Here is an 18,323-nt window from a genome sequence, read left to right on the forward strand (position 1 = left end):
AATATTGTGATGATGAGAACCATCTACACCCAGAGAGACGGCTATAGGAACTGAGTGTGAATCACAACATAGCATTTTCATTTCTTTTGTTGTTTGCTCGAATTTTATTTTCCTTCTCATTTTTTTTCCTTTCAATCTGATTCTTCTTGTGCAGCAAAATAAGTGTATAAATATGTATGCTTATATTACATTTACATATAAAAAAAATAAATAAAACTTCACTTTCACTACATAGAAAGTATTAGTGTAAAAGCATCTGAGAAGTGCTATTTACTTGTTTGTTTTTTAACTAAGTAAAAGAGAACATTCATCACCTCAATTCTTACCTACCCTTAATCACTGAATGGTACTGCCTCACTCAAACTGAGATTTGTTTAAGACTTTGGCAAAGTCTCCTACTGCATCCAAAGCTATTTCCAGTAGTCCTGAAATATACATTTTGCCATTGAAACCAAAGGGCTCTAGAGGTGAAAGTAAGGCTGGTGACTTGCACTTAAGTCCTCCCTCATTTAAATCCAATTCATTTACATGTCAGTCATGATGTCATAGCCCTATTCAAGAAGGACAAACAACAAAAAAAAACAACAATCTGTTATAGTTTTATTTATCTAAATTTCATCTTCATTATTTAAGCCTAAGAATTTTTTTTTAATCAGGGCTCAACTCTCACTCGATATTACCACAGTACCGCATACAGTAAGTGCTTAGTAAATGCTTACAGAGATAAAGGTAGTGTTTCCAAAATGTAAACGATACTGCCCACAGAAGGTCCTCAGCCAGGGCAAAAGAATCTTAGTTTATCAAGCCAGATTTAAGACCAATCTTTGCTGAAATGCTTAGTTAGGTTTTACTTTGATCCTCTGGGCACAAAAAAAATTCCAAAATTAAACTTAACTAGTCCAGGCCAAGCCATTTTAGCTACCGGGAAATTCTCCCGTGTATTCAACTGGCCTCATTCATCCACTTTGAATGTTAGTATTGCAAAAGAACTCAAGTCCTTAGTTCTAACTCCCTCATTTTACAAATGTGTAAACCGAGGTTAACTAAGTTACTTATTTTTCCAAGGTCACACAAATAAATTAGTAGCAGAACCAAGATTCAAATTTTTGTTTTAATTCCCAATCCTGTGCACTTTCTATTATATTATCATGACTCCAAAAAATAAATACATACATTCTGTCAGGTATAAAAGGATAAGAGGCCATTCAAATTTTCTACATTGCAGAGAATAACTGATATTTTCCAAGACTGAACAATTCTAGGGCAGAAAGATGTTATCTGAACCCTAGAGAAAAAGAAAGCCCCAGACTCTCTTTAAGAAAATTCATCAAGTAATCGTATAAATACGTATACATATATTGGATTTAACATATATTTCTATCATGTTTAACATATTGGGACTACTTGCCATCTAGGGGAGGGCATGGGAGAAATTGGAACACAAGGTTTTGCAAGGGCTAATGTTAAAAGAATTGTCCACACATTTGAAAAATAAAAAGCTTTAATTTTAAAAAAACAAAATCATCAGGGCATGAGATAGGCTACAAGTGAAATTATGACAATCTTTCACTAGATATATTAGATTTTTCAAATTAAATTTAAAAACTCTGCAACCATAAAACTTGATAGTCAATAGAAAATTTAAAATTCTGAAAGAAAGGAGTATAATGTGGCAGCGCCATGAGTCGTTTTTTTTTTTTTTAATAAACAGTATTTTCTTTTTCCAAATACATGCAAAGATAGTTTTCAACATTTACCTCTGCAAAATCTTGTATTAAATTTTTCTCCCTCCCTTCTTTTCTTCCCCCTCCTCAAGACTGCAAGCAATCCGATATAGGTTAAACAGCTCCATGACAATCTGAAGTAGACTTACAAACCAGAAATTGGTCTTGGATTCAAATCAATCTGGGTTTCAGGTCTGCCTCTAAAATATGGTGGCTGTGTGATCCTGGGTTTCCTCTGACTCCGTTTTTAAGAACTTTTTATCTCCTTTTTCTACAGCATTCTCACAAATATCTGGGTTGAACAGTGCCAGAAATCAGGACGTGAGGTATCAGGAAAAACCTAAATTTAAATCTTGTCTCTTTGACTAAGTCACTTAATCTTGTTTAATTTCAATTATCTCATCTTATACTCCATCTTAAAAGGTAAAAATAATAATAATAGTAACCAAAATATGACCTGCTTCCCAAAGTTGTCCCTAAAATTCTAAATATTGGCTATTATTGGTGCCCCCCCCCCATTCACCTAGAGTGAGTTACAGAATTTTGACCTATAGTATGTTATCACAAATTCATTTTTCTTTCTCAAGGAAAAATCATAGATCCTATAACTAAAAAAATCACTACCTTAAAATTTTAAAAATTCTGATTGTTATTACTTTGAAATCCATAGAAAATGTTATTCAGAGAACTAGGGGAGAAAAAAATTATAGTTATTAGGCTTTGGCTGTCTCAAATGCAAAGTGATCTGACTCTAATAAAGTAGATTTCATTACAATAAAGATCTAACAATATGACCTGTACAAAAATGGAACTGATCACGCCATAAGGTGGTAAGCTGTCTATTAACATAGATATTTAAGAAGAGACTGAATAATCAATTGTCAGTATAGTGGACAGAGAACAGAACTTGAAAGAGCTACATTCAAATCCCACTTCAGAAACTTACAAGTTGTGCAATTGTTTAACCTCTGAACTTCAGTTTCCTCAGCTGAGCACTTATCTTATGGGGCTGTTAAAAAAGACCCAATAAGATATATAAAGTCCTTTGCAAACCTTAAAGGGTTACATAAATGTGAACAACTATTATTAAGCTGTAGATTTCCACAAAAGCAACAGACTGAATTAAATTACCTTTAAGGTTCCTTTCCAATTTCTAAGATTCTATGATGCATTTTCATAGCCTCTATTTTAAGAAGTTTCAGTAAAAAAAAGAACATCCAGAAAGACCTGAGTTTGAATTCTGCCTCAAACACACTGTCCTAGTTCTGTTAATCTCTACGTACTTCAGGTTCTTTATTTGTAAAAGAGCACCTACCTCAGAGTAATTGTGAGGATGAAATAATATTTAAATCTCCTGCAAACCCTAAAGTTCTGCATAAATGCTAGTTATTATTATTGTTGTCAAAAAAAAAAAAGGAAAAAAAAGAGACATCTTAAATTTACCCAGAAGTGACAAGCCCACAATTATAGGTTCATTACTCATTTCCATCCTCTCTCTTCTCTTCCTTCTTTGCCTCCTTACCCCCTCCCATCTCTCCCTTCTTCTCCCTCTTTCTCTAATCCCAAATGTCTATCCTGGTTTAACTTGAGAATGCCACAAATTATGCCCCTTCAGCCTACCTCTCTTTTAAAGACTCTAAACTATTCTGAGTACAGATTTCACACTTTACTGAAGAATTATGCCTCTATTTTCTATTGTAACCCTGATATTCTCTAAAAATCTTCTCTGGTTTCCTTCAAATCTTACTCAAAGTTCTACCTTCTGTAAGAAGCCTTTTCCAGTTCTTCTTAATTAAGGGCCTCCCCTCTCACATATATCATAGTTGTATGCAATCCTTTGCACAGCCTCCCCCATTTAGATTATAAGCTCCTAAAAGAGCAAGAACTGGTTTTTGCTTTTCTTTGCATCTCCAACACCTAACACAGTGCCTGGCACATAGTACTTGCTTAATAAATGCTAGTTGTTTGACTTAATTAATGCATTTTATCCTCTAGTGTGTCTTTAGCACAATATTCAGAAAGTCATCAAAGATGGGAGAACTAAACTAGTATAGAAACAATGGATGCCCCAAATGCCCCAGTTCTCAGTCCCATGTGACTTGAGGCCTCTGCATCAAATAGTCTGCTTTGAATAGAGCATGAATTCTGTGCTATTCAATAGGAGACAACTTTCAAGAAGTAGGAAACCACCCAAACAATAGGCACAATCCATAGCAAGTATTACCTCTATACACCAAAATGTAATAGGAGATCCTTATTGTCTTGAATAAGGGGGAAAGGAAGAAGGGAGGACAACCAAGAAACATTTTGTCAGTAGAAGCAATGACTTTGGTTCTTTTACCACTGCTGTCTCTCCAAAATTCTTCAATTTCTGCTCTGGGAAAAGAGGGAAGATTCATTGGTAACCTCAGGTGAGAGATTGGTAGGCTTTCCAAGAGTGTTGTTAATCATGAGTATGACTGAAAGCTCACATTTCTATGATGTATTAAAGATTAATAAACCACATTCTTCACAACCTAAGAAGTAGAAAAGCGTTATGTAATATTAACCCTATTTTACAGACGAGGCTATTTCTCTTTAACTGGAATATGCTTTCTTTTAAAACCTCTAGATTCTTTCAAAGTTCTGCTCAAATATCACCTTATGCCCACAGCCTTTCCTGACCATCCTCTAGAAACTATTTATTTCATACATGGTTGGTGTGTCTGGGTATAGACAGACAGATAAGATAGATACAGTATTTTCTTGAAAAGAGTTTAAGTTCCTTTAAGGTTGGGAGCTGTTATTTTTTATCTTTAGTATCATTAATCCCAGGCACATAGTAGGTGTTTAATAAATGCTGAATGACTTATTCAAGGCTTTTGGGGATATCTTTATTATTTGTACTCATCCATTTATGCTTATTGGACAGAGTTCTATGGGAGCTTTATCCAATTCACCAATATTCCCTGAAGTCTTCAGATTATCTGTGCCAAGGCCACATATACAAGTTATCTTAATGAATAGCTGGCATTTTGTTTTCTCACCAAAGGAGCAATGCAAAGATAAAGATTTTATCTCAATACGATTTGAGGCCCGTATTTTGGTTTCCATTTGATACAGTGAAAAGAAATGGGCCCTCAGTTCAATGAAACAAATCAACAAAATTTTTAAAAATACTTTCTAAAAAGGAAACTTCTAACGAAATCTCAATACACATTCTACTATCTGAATTATACAGTGATCAAAGAATTACAACAAAACATTAATTTGATACTAAGAGAAGTCACCCTAACCATTTAAAACTCTCATAGAAGACTTAAGTGGCCTTACTATCCCAGGAAAACTTATACCATTTGACAGTAACAAAATGATGGGGTTTCATATCTTTTGATTCACACAGAAATGACAAGATAGTTAGGAAACTGTGCCTAAGGATTACATTCTACCATTATAGAGAAGCTTACAATGTCTCCTTATAGAACTCCCATGGAGATGCAAACTACTAACTAAAAGTACTTTGGAAATTGAGAGTGACAAACACCAGAAAGTGTAAAGTAGAACTTTAAAAGAAGGACAGAACCAGATTTGCCAACTAAAAACAGATGAGTCTTGGGATAGAAAATGCCTTCTGCATCCAGAGAGAGAACTACAGAAGACTGAATATGGTTTGGAGCATACTATTTTCGCCTTTTTTTTGTTCATTGTTTGCTTCTTCCTCCTCATGGTTTTTCCTTTTGTTCTAATTTTTCTTTCACAACATGACTAATGTGAAAATGTTTAAAATGATTATAAAGATATAACCTACCACCAGATTGCTTGCTGTGTTGGGGAGGGAAAAGGTAAGGAAGAAAAAAAAATTGGAACTCAAAATCTTATCCCCAATAATGCTGAAAACTATCTTTACGTGTAATTGAAAAAACAAACTATTACTGAAATTTTTTTAAAAAGATGAGTCTATTTACAATTATATCACCTTGAACTTTAAAGCTTAAATCAAAGTCTTCCCTCCCTTCAATTCCCAGATCTATCTACTTCAAGGGGCAAAATAATGAGTGGACAATGTAGTTCCCGGTCATCACAGTGGGCTACTAACATGTCTCCGGAAATGAAAGGTTTGTTGTTCCTGGCTCAGGCACTTAAGTTCACTCACAAAGTTGAAACCTTACTCTCTGGCTCCAATGTGTCAGATGCAAGAAGGTGGGGCAGAAGCTCAGTTACAGCTGGCCCTCTGGGAACTCATGGAGAATGGCGGCCAGGCAAAGCCAAGCCTGTTTCACATGCCCTCAAAAAATACATAGGGTAAATTGGCAGCTCCAGTCCCAAAACAGCTTTTAAAGGTGGTTAACTGTTTCAATACTGATACACACAAACTATTCTAGAAAACCAACCTGCTTTAAAAGCTTCCAGTTCCCTCATTTTAGGACATTTAAAAATCTAGCCTGATAAAGAAGTAAAATTATAATATTCTATAATTTGATGTGTTCTCAAGGGGTCTGTTAAAATGGTATTTCATTATGTTTTTCATATCACAGCATAAATCTAATAGATGATTGGGGAATTGCACACCTACTGATCAAAATAGGTATAGACAGAGTAGGCCCTAAAAAAAACTGCCCATACCTGTGATAAAGGGAGAAATCACAGGAAAAGACAAAAAAAAAAAAAAAAAAAAAAAAAAAAAAAAAGATGACCAAAAAGAGGAAGAAGCTAACAAAAAGCCTTACTTACCTAGTTTACCTCTAGTCTACCTCAGCCAGAAATTGGAATGGTCAAAGTTTTGATCTCACAATCACTAGTATTTTACTTTTACGATCATGAACTCTAAAATCCTTTATCTGATCATAATCTATTATCTCTCATGCCTCATTTCTCCAAAACCTAGTGTTCATCTGAAACACTTTCAATTCCTCTACCCCCTCATTATTTTCCCAGGCCATCACTGGCCTCCACATTCCCTTGAATGGATTCCCTTGTGCCTAGAAATGGACTTCCTCCTCAACTTTGCTTGTTAGAAACCCTAAGTTTCTTCAAAACTCAAATCAAGTGCTATCTTCTAATATGAAACCTTTTCTCATCAACGAAGTTGTCATTATCTTTCCTCCTCTCTTTAATTACTTTACATTTATTTTGTTTAATGCTTAATTATTTGTTTGTATCATCTCTTCCAACAGAATGTAAGTTTTTTAAGGGCAGGGACTTTTCACTTTTGTGCCATCAGTTGCTAGCATATAAAAGGCACTTATTTGACTAATTATGCAGAGCAGGAGCCATGGTCAGATTTGAGGGAAAAGTTCAGTTTAATGCAAAAGATGGAGAGTTCATCAAGGCACACTAATAGAAGATTTGATATCTCAACATGTCAGACTGGAAAATATAAACTAAGTCTCTTTATTTCCACTAGAGGCTTACATATAAACCCACTAAAAAATAATGATATCTCTAGCTTCTCTTTTCTTCCTAAATATGTTCTGATCATGAGTGTGCACCTACTACCTCTCCAAATAACATTCCAACCTATTATGTTTTAAATAATCCTAAGGTCTAAAATAAATTCAGAAGCAATTTTAACTTATTTCTCTAGAAACAAGTTCTACTTTCTCTTTAAAAATAAAGGTAGGAAGGAAAGAAGAAAGAAAGAAAAAAATAAAGGTAGGGATTAATAAGCTTTACGGGACTAAAAGCATTCTTAGTTAAGCAACCTAGGTAGAGGTAGCCTATCCACTAGTTACCCAACAGAATCAAAATCTATGAAATTCTACCTACTGATCAATCAGCCAGGCCTGAAGAAAAGAAATGGGTCAGGAAGACAGTGCTATCTTTTGCTTTCATAGTTTCCTCCGTTACTGCTGGCCTATTACAGAAACTTCCATAGTTGGCAAGTTTCCTCAGGATTTAGAATTTGGCCATTCACCCTCTTAAAAGCATTTAATCATGTGGTGTTAAATGAATTTGAAAAAGTCTACTAAGGTCTAAGGAACACTGAGATTGAGATGGAAACTTCTGATAAGCTATATCAGTATAATGATATACTGATAAATTAGTATAATGACAGGAATATAGAGAATTATTTTTTGGGGTGTGGGCAGGAGTGAGAAGCAAAGTACCAGGATATTATTGGGACAGCATTAGGAACATACACACACACACAAACACAGAGCAAGTCTCCTACTAGATTAATAGAGGCTAAATAGGAATATTTTACAAGGATGGAAGGCAACAGAGAAAAAGGACATAGCAATTCTAGAGCATATCTGATTCTTTTGACCAAAGTGGTAAACTACTTGTATCCATGGATTTTAGAAGTCATTAAAACCCAATAGCAGTACCCATGAAAACATCACAGAGAATAAACTGGGGGTGAAATCAAAGTCTGAATAACTGCCTTACAACATAATCAGTTCACAGATGCTTTCCCTGCAAAAGCCAATCCTTTTAGACAGGGGCAAAATTCCATTATACATCTTTTCCCAGGCTTAGCCAAAGCTGGGAAACTGCAACTTCGTGTGGCATTGTCTGATAGGTTGGATTTTTCCCGAGTAAGAGGTGGACAGCTTTACTCTGGGACTAGATTTATAGACAATCTGGGGGTGTGTCTCATTTTTTTTCCCTTTTCCCTCCAAACTGTCTCAGAAAACGTTTGGCTATTGTGCCTCATTATGGAATGATGTAGGGCTTTTAAGTACTTGCAAAGGGCCAGAAAAAAAAAATCTCCTAGGTCCCAGTTATGGCTCAAGTCTCTGTATTTATCTAGTGGCTGATATAATCAACCAAAGCTACTTTGGCTTTTCTCAATGAGCCAAAGCAACAAGAGCCTTCTGAGCCTGAAAGCAGTGGGGCTGCTTGTCAGTATGACTCCCAATGGGGTGGCTAACATGGAGTATGCTTCAGAGTCTGGAAACCAGGACAAGGCAGCTGCTGCTCCCCCTACATATATACCTCTAGCTGGGGGGAGGGGATATCAGTAAATTGAAACAAAAGTTTCTGGTTTACATCTGGAATACTACTGCTCCAATGGCTGACTGGCCTGTCTTCTCTCTACCCCTTTCCCCTCCCGCATTCCACGAAGAAGCTCTACTATTTGACACTATTAAGAACAGCTCTCCAACCCTAATATTCCTGAAACCAAAATCCAACCTGGAAAGGCCCAACCCATCTGCTGCCAAAAAAAAAAAAAAAATGGGAACTTTGCCCAAAAATTGCACACAGGCTTTTAAGTGTTAATTAAGATTGAGAAGTTCAGAAGAGTAAATTCTCCACACCCCCTTACCTCCTACTGCAGCCCACCAACCCCCAACCATAACCCTCAGGCAAAATGGAGCCTTGAATACAGGCTAAAAGCTCAGGTCCATATCATTGGTCTAGGATTGATTAACATTGTTCCCAGGTAAATATTAGAATGTAGATTTTATTCAGCCTGGCTCTAAACAGGAAGTTAACAGACACCACACATAAACCACAGTGTCATGAAGATGGATGCTGTTGTCAGTTTTGAGTCACTCTCTCCTTACAGACATGATTTTCAGGAGAGGTCTGGAGCGGGGCAAAGTTCCATCAACCTTACCTCCTCCATTGGAACTGAAACACTGAGCTCCCTGGGGCAGTCTTCTGATCCCTGATCTCCAGCACCTGTCCCCAGACAGCAGGCAGGTCAACTAGCATCTACGAAGCACTTAATATGTGCCAAATACTTTGCTAAGTTAGGGATATAAAGAAAGGGAGAATGTCCCTGTCCTCAAGAAACTTACATTCTAATAAATGGCACCTAAATATTATCACTATCACTGGACTATAAATACACACACACACACACACACACACACACACACACACACACTTTTTCTCTCTGTCTCTCTGCCCCATTCCTCTATTCTAAACAATCACTCTCTGGACAATTCCTAACAACATTTTCTACTCACGCTGAATAGTCTAAAAAAGGGCTACCTAAAGTTTAGCACATATTAAGTGCTTACTAAATGTTTATTGATTAGTTGATACTCTGAACTCATCACTTAGGCTCCAAATAGTAGCCTGAGTTCACACAAAAGAAAGGAAAAAACTATTTCAAATGCAATTCTGGGACACACCTCCAGAAGCAGCTTCTTTTTCAACTGAGATGATTGAAGTAGTAATTTCAAGCAATAATCTTCCTCAGTAAGCAAGACCAAGTTCAGCACCAGAAGGAAGAAATCAAATCAATGTCAAGCCTAAGAAAAAGTTCTGGATTCATAGCAACAAGAGTATCAGTCGAGTTCAGACTTCCAAGCAAGTTAACCATAAGGGAATTCCCTTCCACAAACTGTTTCTGTCAAAATTTAGTCAGAAGTCATTTGTAATTAGTCACTATCAATAAAGTCATCAGCTCCCCTTTTCTCCAACACACGGTTGTACTGGTGTTACAACTTTTCTCCACCAATTACAGATCCCTTCTGTACATTCCCCCCGAGAATACTAGTCTTCTCTACTTCAGGTTGCTCCATAATCAGTCAAGATCCCTCAAAGAAAAAGAATTAAGAAAAAATCCTCTACTGGTAGACAGGAAGCCAGTTTTCAGGAGGCTGTCTGGTTCCCCAGAGATGACAGCAGAGGAAAAGGAGGATGGCTCAGCTAGCCTCCACATGCCACCCACCATCAACGCCTCCATCCTCACCTCAGTGCCAGTCCTAAGAGCTGACATCTTGTGGTTGGAGAGAAGTTGCTATATGAGGGAGATCAAAAAGCTACACCTCCAGGGAAAAGGAGGGCTACCCCACGGTAAGGCAGGAGAAGGTACTTATGCTCATCCAGGGGTGCACAATTACATGATCTATATGTAATGGGAGAACGGAGAAAAAGTATCATAAAGATCCAGGTTGCCTTTTGGGGGGGCAGGGGAGTGTAGTGGGGAGCAGTAAGAGAATGAGAAGGGTGGAGATCCACTGTGCCTGGGCCTGGGTTACTGTGCAGAAAGGTTAACTAGCAGGGGAGAAACAGATTATCTCCCGATTCGGGTTTGGGGGGGGGGGGGCTGAGATAGATGAATAAAGGGTCGCTGAGGCCTCTCCTGATCGAAAACCCCTTGCCTAAATGCAGATAAGCCATTCGCTGGGACCCCCACCCTTGAAAGCGCCTTACCGGTTCCATCCACCCGGCACACACACACTACCGAAAGGAGGGGCGCCCCCCTTTTCCCCAGGGAGAAACTGGGGTTAGGAAGGTTTTTTGAAAATGGGGCTGCGCGAGGCAGGAAAGGGGGAAGAGAGCGGCGGGCGTGAGGCGCCGAGGGAAGCAGGGGAGGGGGGAGGGAGAGACGGGGCGCGAGGTTGGGGGGAGGGGGAGTAAGAGGAGAAGGAATGAGGGGGCGCGAGCCCGGGGACGCGCGGGAATGAAGTGAAAGACGGGGGCGCGCGGGGAGGGGGGGGTGGGGCGGGAGAGCGCGGTGAAGCGGGGGTGCGAGACCGGGAGACTGGGGGAGCTAGGCAGAGGTGAGGTGGGAGAAAGGGGGCGCGAGGCGGGGGCGCGCGGTCGGGCGTCGGCTCGAGGCCGCTTCCCCTCCCCCCAGCTCATCCACCTATCCCTTACCCCTCCCCCTCCTCGGCTTCACTCCCTCCCCTCCTCCCTCCCTCCCCTCCCTCTTCACCGCCCCCGGGCGGGCTGGCCTAGGCCGCGGCTCCTTACCTGGCGGTGGCGGCGGAACTCCCGGCTCGGTCCGTCTCCTCAAGAGGCAACGGAGGCGGCGAAAAAAGAAAAGGCGGCGGCAGTATGGACTCCAGGCCCCCGCTTTCGGGGCCGGGGAGAGGGAAAGGGGAAAAGAGAGGGCGGGCCGGGCCGAGCCGAGCCGGGCCGGGGCGGGCTGGCGGGCGGAGCAGACACTGCGGTACAGACAGGGACAGCGGCGGCGGCACCGGCGGCGGCGGCGGCGGCACCACACAAACAAGGACGCTGATTGGGCAGCTGCCAAGCGCTCCGGCCCCGCCTCCTTCACACGCCACGACGCCCATTGGTCTACCTACACTCAACGTCCTGCCCTCCTCTTCTCGAGCATGCCAATAGGCGATAGGATGCCCGAACTCGATCCTTCCCTCGGCCAGTAAGTGGCTAACATGGTAGTGATTGATGTATATTTAGTCCAATAAGAAGTAGAAAAGGGGGATGGTCTAGCGGGGGCGCGTTAATGGGTACCTCAGCCAGCCCCAGACACATCCGGGTCTTCTGCTGCCTATTAAGTGTCGGGGGTCAAAAAATCGCTTCAGGCTGCAACTTTTCCTCAGAGACTTTTTGGTCCCCAGGCAGCCGCCGTACGCTGGTCTCCCCCAAAACTGGGGTCCCCTTGCCCCTTCCTTCTTCACACCTTAAGGCTCCAGGATGAAAGAACTGCACAGAGCTTTGAGAGAGCCCAGAGTTGCTTCGACGCGGGTGCTCTCGCGACCTAAGCCCGGCGCTCCCTGATGGAGCTTCCTTTAGGCCCCCGAGCCAGGCCTTGCCCCACCGGGGCGTGGCCAACCCCCCTCCCCGCCGCGGTAGCCTGGCTCTTGAGCTCGGCCAGGCCGCTGCCTCCCGCTGCGCCGTTTGTAGGCCTGGCGGAGGGGCTTTGCAGGAAAGGGCAGCGCGGGCCGCAGGGGCTGCTCCCTGGCCCGAGGAGGGATGCTGCCTTGCGGCCTCCTGTCCCCGGAGTGGGGGAGGCGAGCCGGGCCTTTGGGAAGTCTGGGTGACATGGAAGAGGACGGCCCCGGTCTGCCGACCGCCTTGGACGGGCCTCCCAAGATAGGGACGGAGGTGGGAGGGAGCTTTGGATAATCGAGACCGTGAGGAAATGGAGACAGACTGGAAGACCGGACCCCACTAAAGCCGGGTGGGGCCAGACAGCTAGTCTAGCTCCGTATTTCTCTCCCCTCGGTTAGTCTTGCTTTTAATGAACTAATACACAATGGAACAAGCCAGACCGCATCTTGCAGGATAATAGGAGCTTAGAAACTTCCCAGAAGCTGGGAAGCGTGCAAACAATTCAGTCCTTGATGGACACCTACTGTATACAAAACCCTGGCCAAACTTTAAAGATTTAAGTGTAAACAGACTCTACCTTTCGCAAGCTTTCTGGTCATCTAACTTGGTTCTTTTAAATCATGAGGGAGCGAGCTCGAAAAGATGAAATCATTGGTGGCCAGATCGTATGGGTAGTAAGTGGCAAAGACAGGGTCAGGATTCAAATCTAGCTTTCACCCCAAATTCAGCACCTTTTCCACTTTGCCACCACTTGTCTTGGATTTTTTTTTTTTTATTCTCTTCAGATTGAAACCTCCCACAACCAACTCCTTTTAATACAGTTCTTGAACCTGGAATTTCATGTTTTCATTGTTCTGTCATTCAGTCTGGTCAGACAGTTCCTACATGGACCAAACGGTGCATGGGATTTTTTTGACAATGATACTTGTTTGCCATTTCCTTCAGTAAATCAAGGCAAACAAGTGGCCCTGGTTCACATAGCTAGTAAGTGTCCAAGGTGAGATTTGAACTCAGGATTTCCTGACACCAGATTCAGGCATTCTCTCCTAGAAGCTTCCTAGCTGCCGTGGAATTCTATATGTATCCCCATAAAGGAGCTAATTGGTGCTGGAAGCCTTTCTTAAGCCCCCCTCCCCTTTTTTAAAATACTTCATGGAAATCTGTGCAACTAGAATTGTTACAGATAAAATAAGGAAAAAGCAAAGTGATGGAGTAAAGATGACCCTGCCAAGAACTCCTTGTCTTTTTGTTCAGAGCATTCTTGTATTGATTCTAGCCTTCTCAGCTTCCATTCATTCCTAACTTCCATTGGTATTGTTTTCTCCACCACCAACCCCTCAATGTTTTTTTTTTCCCCCTTCCTCTGCAACTGTACATGAGTGCAATGGATAGAGGGCCAGGAGTCGGGGAGATTTACCCTCCTGAGTTCAAATCCAGCCTCAAATGCTTCCTAACTGTGTGACCCTGGGCAAGTCACTTAACCCTGCTCCCCTCAGTTTCCTCATCTGTAAAAGGAACTGGAGAAGGAAAGGGCCAACCACTGCAGTACCTTACCAAGAAAGCCTCAAGGGAGAGAACCGCCACAACAATCAACAAAGGGAAAGTTCCATTAACTCCTTAAGGGCAGGAACTATCTTTTATCTTCTTTGGTAATTCCAGCTTTTGTGTTACAGGTGCCTAATAGGTGCTTAATAAATGTTGATTCATTTGTTGGGAAGGGTTTGTTTGAGGGACTGGAGCAGCCTTACTGTGGAAGGCAAAATTTTAGCCAGGAGGCAAAGATAAGGTGAGAGGGGAGAGAAGGGGGAGGGGAGGAGAGGGAGGTGGGAAGAGAGCGGCCCAGAGAGCACAAGCACTCAGTGAATAAGGGAAAGTCAGTGAAAATGCCTGAAGTCAGAAGATGAGATGGGAGGAGAGAATTTAGGACTTAAAAATTTTTTTTTTAATGTTTAAACATTTTTACGTGTGAATTGGGAAATACTTAATGAAATAAAATATCTTTTAAAAATGAATGTTTAAAGATTTCACATGTAATTGGGAAATATTTATTGAAATAAAAATTTTAAATGAAAGAAAAAGAAGATAAGAGATAAGGTATTTTGTTCCCCTTGGGGGAGGGGGAAATTAGTAACGTATAAGGAGACTGAAAAAAGTAGGGAGGTACCCAGAGTCAAGTTTTTGAATGCTAGAGTTTTTCGTAAGTGATTCTGGAAATGATAGGGAACCACTGGAGTTTACTTGGGGAAAGAAGGTGTGTGATATGGTGGACCAGCGCTTTAGGGAAATTACTTGGGTGGCTGAATGGATACACTGGAGTGAGTTGACAAGTGAGATGAGGCTCTGCACCAGGATAGAGACAGTATCACAGGATGAAAAGAGTGTATTTGAGAGATGTTACAAAAGTAAAGTCAACAAGCAAGAAATTAGATGTGGGATGAGGAAGGGGTAATGGTTTGACAGACTGAGGAATCAAGGATGACTTCTAAATAGTGACCCTGGAGGACCAGGTGGATAGTGGTGCCCTAGAGAGAAATAGGGAAGTTTGAGGAGAAAGTATGAGTTCAGTTTTGGATATGTTGAATTTGAGATCTCAACAGGACACCTTGTTCAAGCTATTTCGGAAACAGTCCGAGATGTTAGATTGGAGGTAGGCTCTTGAGAGACTGGATTTGAAAATCATTAGCACAGAGAGAATATTGGAATCTCATTGGAGCTGATGAAATCACTGAGCTTTGTAAATGTCCAAAATTAGCAGGTATGCCCTGATGAAGACTCAGCAAAGGAGTCAGATTGTTAGGAAGAAAACCAGGAGAGAACAATGTTTCCCAAATCTAGAGATTAGGGTATCAAGAAAAAGAGGGTGATTGTGTCAATGGCTGCAGAGAGATCTAGAAAATTGAGAACTGAGAAGAAGCCATTGAGTTGGCAAAGAGGAGGTCACTGTTAGTTTTTTTTTTTAATAGCTTTTTATTGACAGAACATATGCATGGGTAATTTTTCAACATTCCCTTGCACTCACTTCTATTCCAACTTTTCTCTTCCCTCCCTCCATCCCCTCCTCTAGATGGCAGGCAGTCTCATACATGTTAAACATGCTAAAGTATATCTTAAATATAATATATGTGTACATATTTGTACGGTTCTCTTGTTGCAGAAGAACAATCGGATTCAGAAAGGTAAAAATAACCTGGAAAGAAAAACAAAAATGCAAGTAGTCCACATGCATTTCCCAGTGTTCTTTCTCTGGGTGCTTCTGTTTATCATTGATCAATTGGAATTGAATTGGATCTTCTCATTGCCGAAGATATCCACTTCCATCAGAATTGATCCTTATATAGTATTGTTGTTGAAGTGTATAATGATCTCCTGGTTCAGGTAGTTTTGAAAAGCTAAGTTTTGTTTGAATAATGAGGCAGAAGCCAAACTGTAGTTAAGAATGAGAGGAGAGGAAGGCATCTCTTGTTGCAAGTTTTTTCAAGGAATTTAGACACAAAAGGCAGGAGAGAGGGGTTGATAAGCTAAATATCCCCAGTTCTTTAAATGATTTTTATATGGCCTTAAACAAGGCCCTTTGCCAGCTAGATGTCCTTCTCTAGATGCTCTCTGAGTTATCAATGTCTTTCTAGAAATTGGTGCCCAGAACCGAACACAAGACTCTTTTAAAGTCTGACCAGAACAATAATCACCACCCCTTCTTACTAGATACTGCCATTTGTAATTCATCTTTTGACTATAATAGCTCTCTTAGCTACCAATTGACTTATATTAAACTTGTTGTCTCTCAAAACCCCCTGAATCTTTTTCAAATGAATTTCACAGATGGAAAGAGATGAGTTTATAAAAGCCTGTGTCAGTGCTGTGATTTAGCTACTGGTAAATGCTTATTCTTGCTTAGTGTTCTTTGACAGGAATATTATCCTGCACTAGTTATATTGCAAGTAGCTAGTTGGTACAGTCAGAAAGACTTATTTTCCTGAATTCAAATGTGGCCTCAGACAGCTAACTTGTGACCCTGGGTGAGTCACTTAACCCTGTTTGCCTTAGCTTCCTCATCTGTAAAATGAGCTGGAGAAAGAAATGGCAAACCACTCCAGTATCTTTGCCAAGAAAACCACAAATAGAGACCATAAAGAGTCCATGACTGAAAATTACTGAACAATGCTACTAGAAGTCTTAGTTCAGATATAGGCTGCTCTGCTTAAAACACATTTAGAGTAATGTGTTCAAGTTGTAAACATCATGTTTTAGGAAGAACATCAATAAGCTGGAGAATACCCAGAGTAGTGAAGGTCTTAAAGATGAGAATGAATTAGTCATCAAATATTAATCATTAAATTCCAGGAAGTTCATATTCTAATGAGGGAAAGAACATGCAAGCAAGACATATGAAAGGTAATCTAAGAGGAAAGGCATTAGCAATGGAAAGGACCAGGAAAGGCCTCCGCTGGGATGTGCAATTTGAACTGCCATGAAGGAAGCCAGGAAGTGGAGGCAAAGAGCATCAGAAGCATGAGCCATAGTTGGTGAAAAGTGGATGGGAAGAGGTGGGAATAATGGAAAGAGTGCTAGTTTAATTGTAGAGTATGGAAATGGGAGTAAAATGTATAATAAGATTAGAAGGTAGGTTGGAATGAAGATGTAAAGAATTTTAAATGCCAAACACAGAAGAATTTAAATCTTATCCTAGAGAGAATAGGGAACCAGTGGAATTTACTAAGTAACAAATGACATGATCAAATGTATACTTAAGGAAAAATCACTGTGTCGTAGGATACACTGGAGTAAGGAGACTTAAAGCAGGAGACCATAGACCAGGCAAGATATAGTTAAATAAGAATGTGCCTTTGAGAGAGAGAGAGAAAGAGAGAGAGAGAGAAAGAGAGAGAGAGAGAGAGAAGGAAATGAGACATTATGCTTAGTCTTATAGAAGAAGAAAGAGGTGGAAGACACAAACACAGATATATCTTTGATGTGGTGGTGGGGGGGCTTCCTAATCATTATATTATCTAAAAGCAGAATGAGATGCCTCAAGAGATAGTGTGATCCTTCTCAGTAGAAATTTTCAAACAAAAAATTATAGCTATCTGTGATATACAATATGTTAAAGAGACCAGATGAATGTATATGTGTGATTATTGATATCTATGTATATAAGTGTATATATGGTATATATCTGCATTGGCGGGGGGGGGGGGAATAAAAACAAGAGTACAAAAGAAAAGCTACAAGGAAGTAAAGAAAAAATGAACTGCTCTGAATACAATATGTAGTATTTATTATATAAGCTTTCTTGAAATGGAAATTTATTACTATTTTGAAATCTCTCATGTTTTACTGTCCATATGGCAATATTCTTTTTTTCCTTCTATTTTATATTTAAATTTAAAATAAAGAAATAAATGATCATAGCAGTCTAGTATTTGATAAACCCAAAGATCCAAGCTTTGGGGGTAAGAATTCAACATGTATATGACAAAAAGAAGTTTGACAGAAACTAGGCATAGACCAACGTCCCATCCTACAAACCAACATAAGGTATAAGGGGTAATATCATAAGTAAATTAGGGACTACAAAAAGGGCTGCCACAAACATTCATGCACATACAGGTCCCTTTCCCTTCTTTATAATCTTTGGAATATAATCCCAGTAGTAACACTGCTGGATCAAAGGGTATGCACAATTTGATAACTTTTTGAGCATAGTTCCAAACTACTCTCCAAAATGGTTGGATTCGTTCACAACTCCACCAACAATGCATCAATGTCCCAGTTTTCCCGCATCCCCTTCAACAATCATCATTATTTTTTCCTGTCATCTTAGCCAATCTGACAGGTGTGTAGTGGTATCTTAGAGTTGTCTTAATTTGCATTTCTCTGATTAATAATGACTTGGAGCATCTTTTCATATGACTAGAAATAGTTTCAATTTCTTCATCTGAGAATTGTCTGTTCATATCCTTTGACCATTTTTCAATTGGAGAATGGCTTGATTTTTTATAAATTAGAGTTAATTCTCTATATACAGCAAAATAACGTTTTGGTCATGTATACTTATTGTGTATCTAATTTATATTTTAATATATTTAACATCTACTGGTCATCCTGCCATCTAGGGGAGGGGGTGGGGGGGTAAGAGGT

At 40.3% G+C, this 18,323-nt stretch overlaps 1 protein-coding gene across 2 annotated transcripts in view; it reads right to left on the minus strand.

Moving 5' to 3' along the window:
- Window positions 1-11,633, minus strand: part of GATAD2B (GATA zinc finger domain containing 2B) — a 96,357-nt gene extending 84,724 nt beyond the window's left edge. Inside the window, exon 1 of one of the 2 annotated variants that reach the window (XM_031966605.1) lies at window positions 11,361-11,633. The gene's annotated coding sequence lies outside the window, so the exon portion shown is untranslated. The remainder of the gene's footprint in view (window positions 1-11,360) is intronic. The other variant, XM_031966606.1, reaches the window with a different exon arrangement.
- Between the last annotated feature and the right edge of the window lie 6,690 nt (window positions 11,634-18,323).

Source organism: Sarcophilus harrisii, chromosome 4, assembly GCF_902635505.1.
Source record: "Sarcophilus harrisii chromosome 4, mSarHar1.11, whole genome shotgun sequence".
Classification (NCBI taxonomy): Eukaryota; Metazoa; Chordata; class Mammalia; order Dasyuromorphia; family Dasyuridae; genus Sarcophilus; species Sarcophilus harrisii.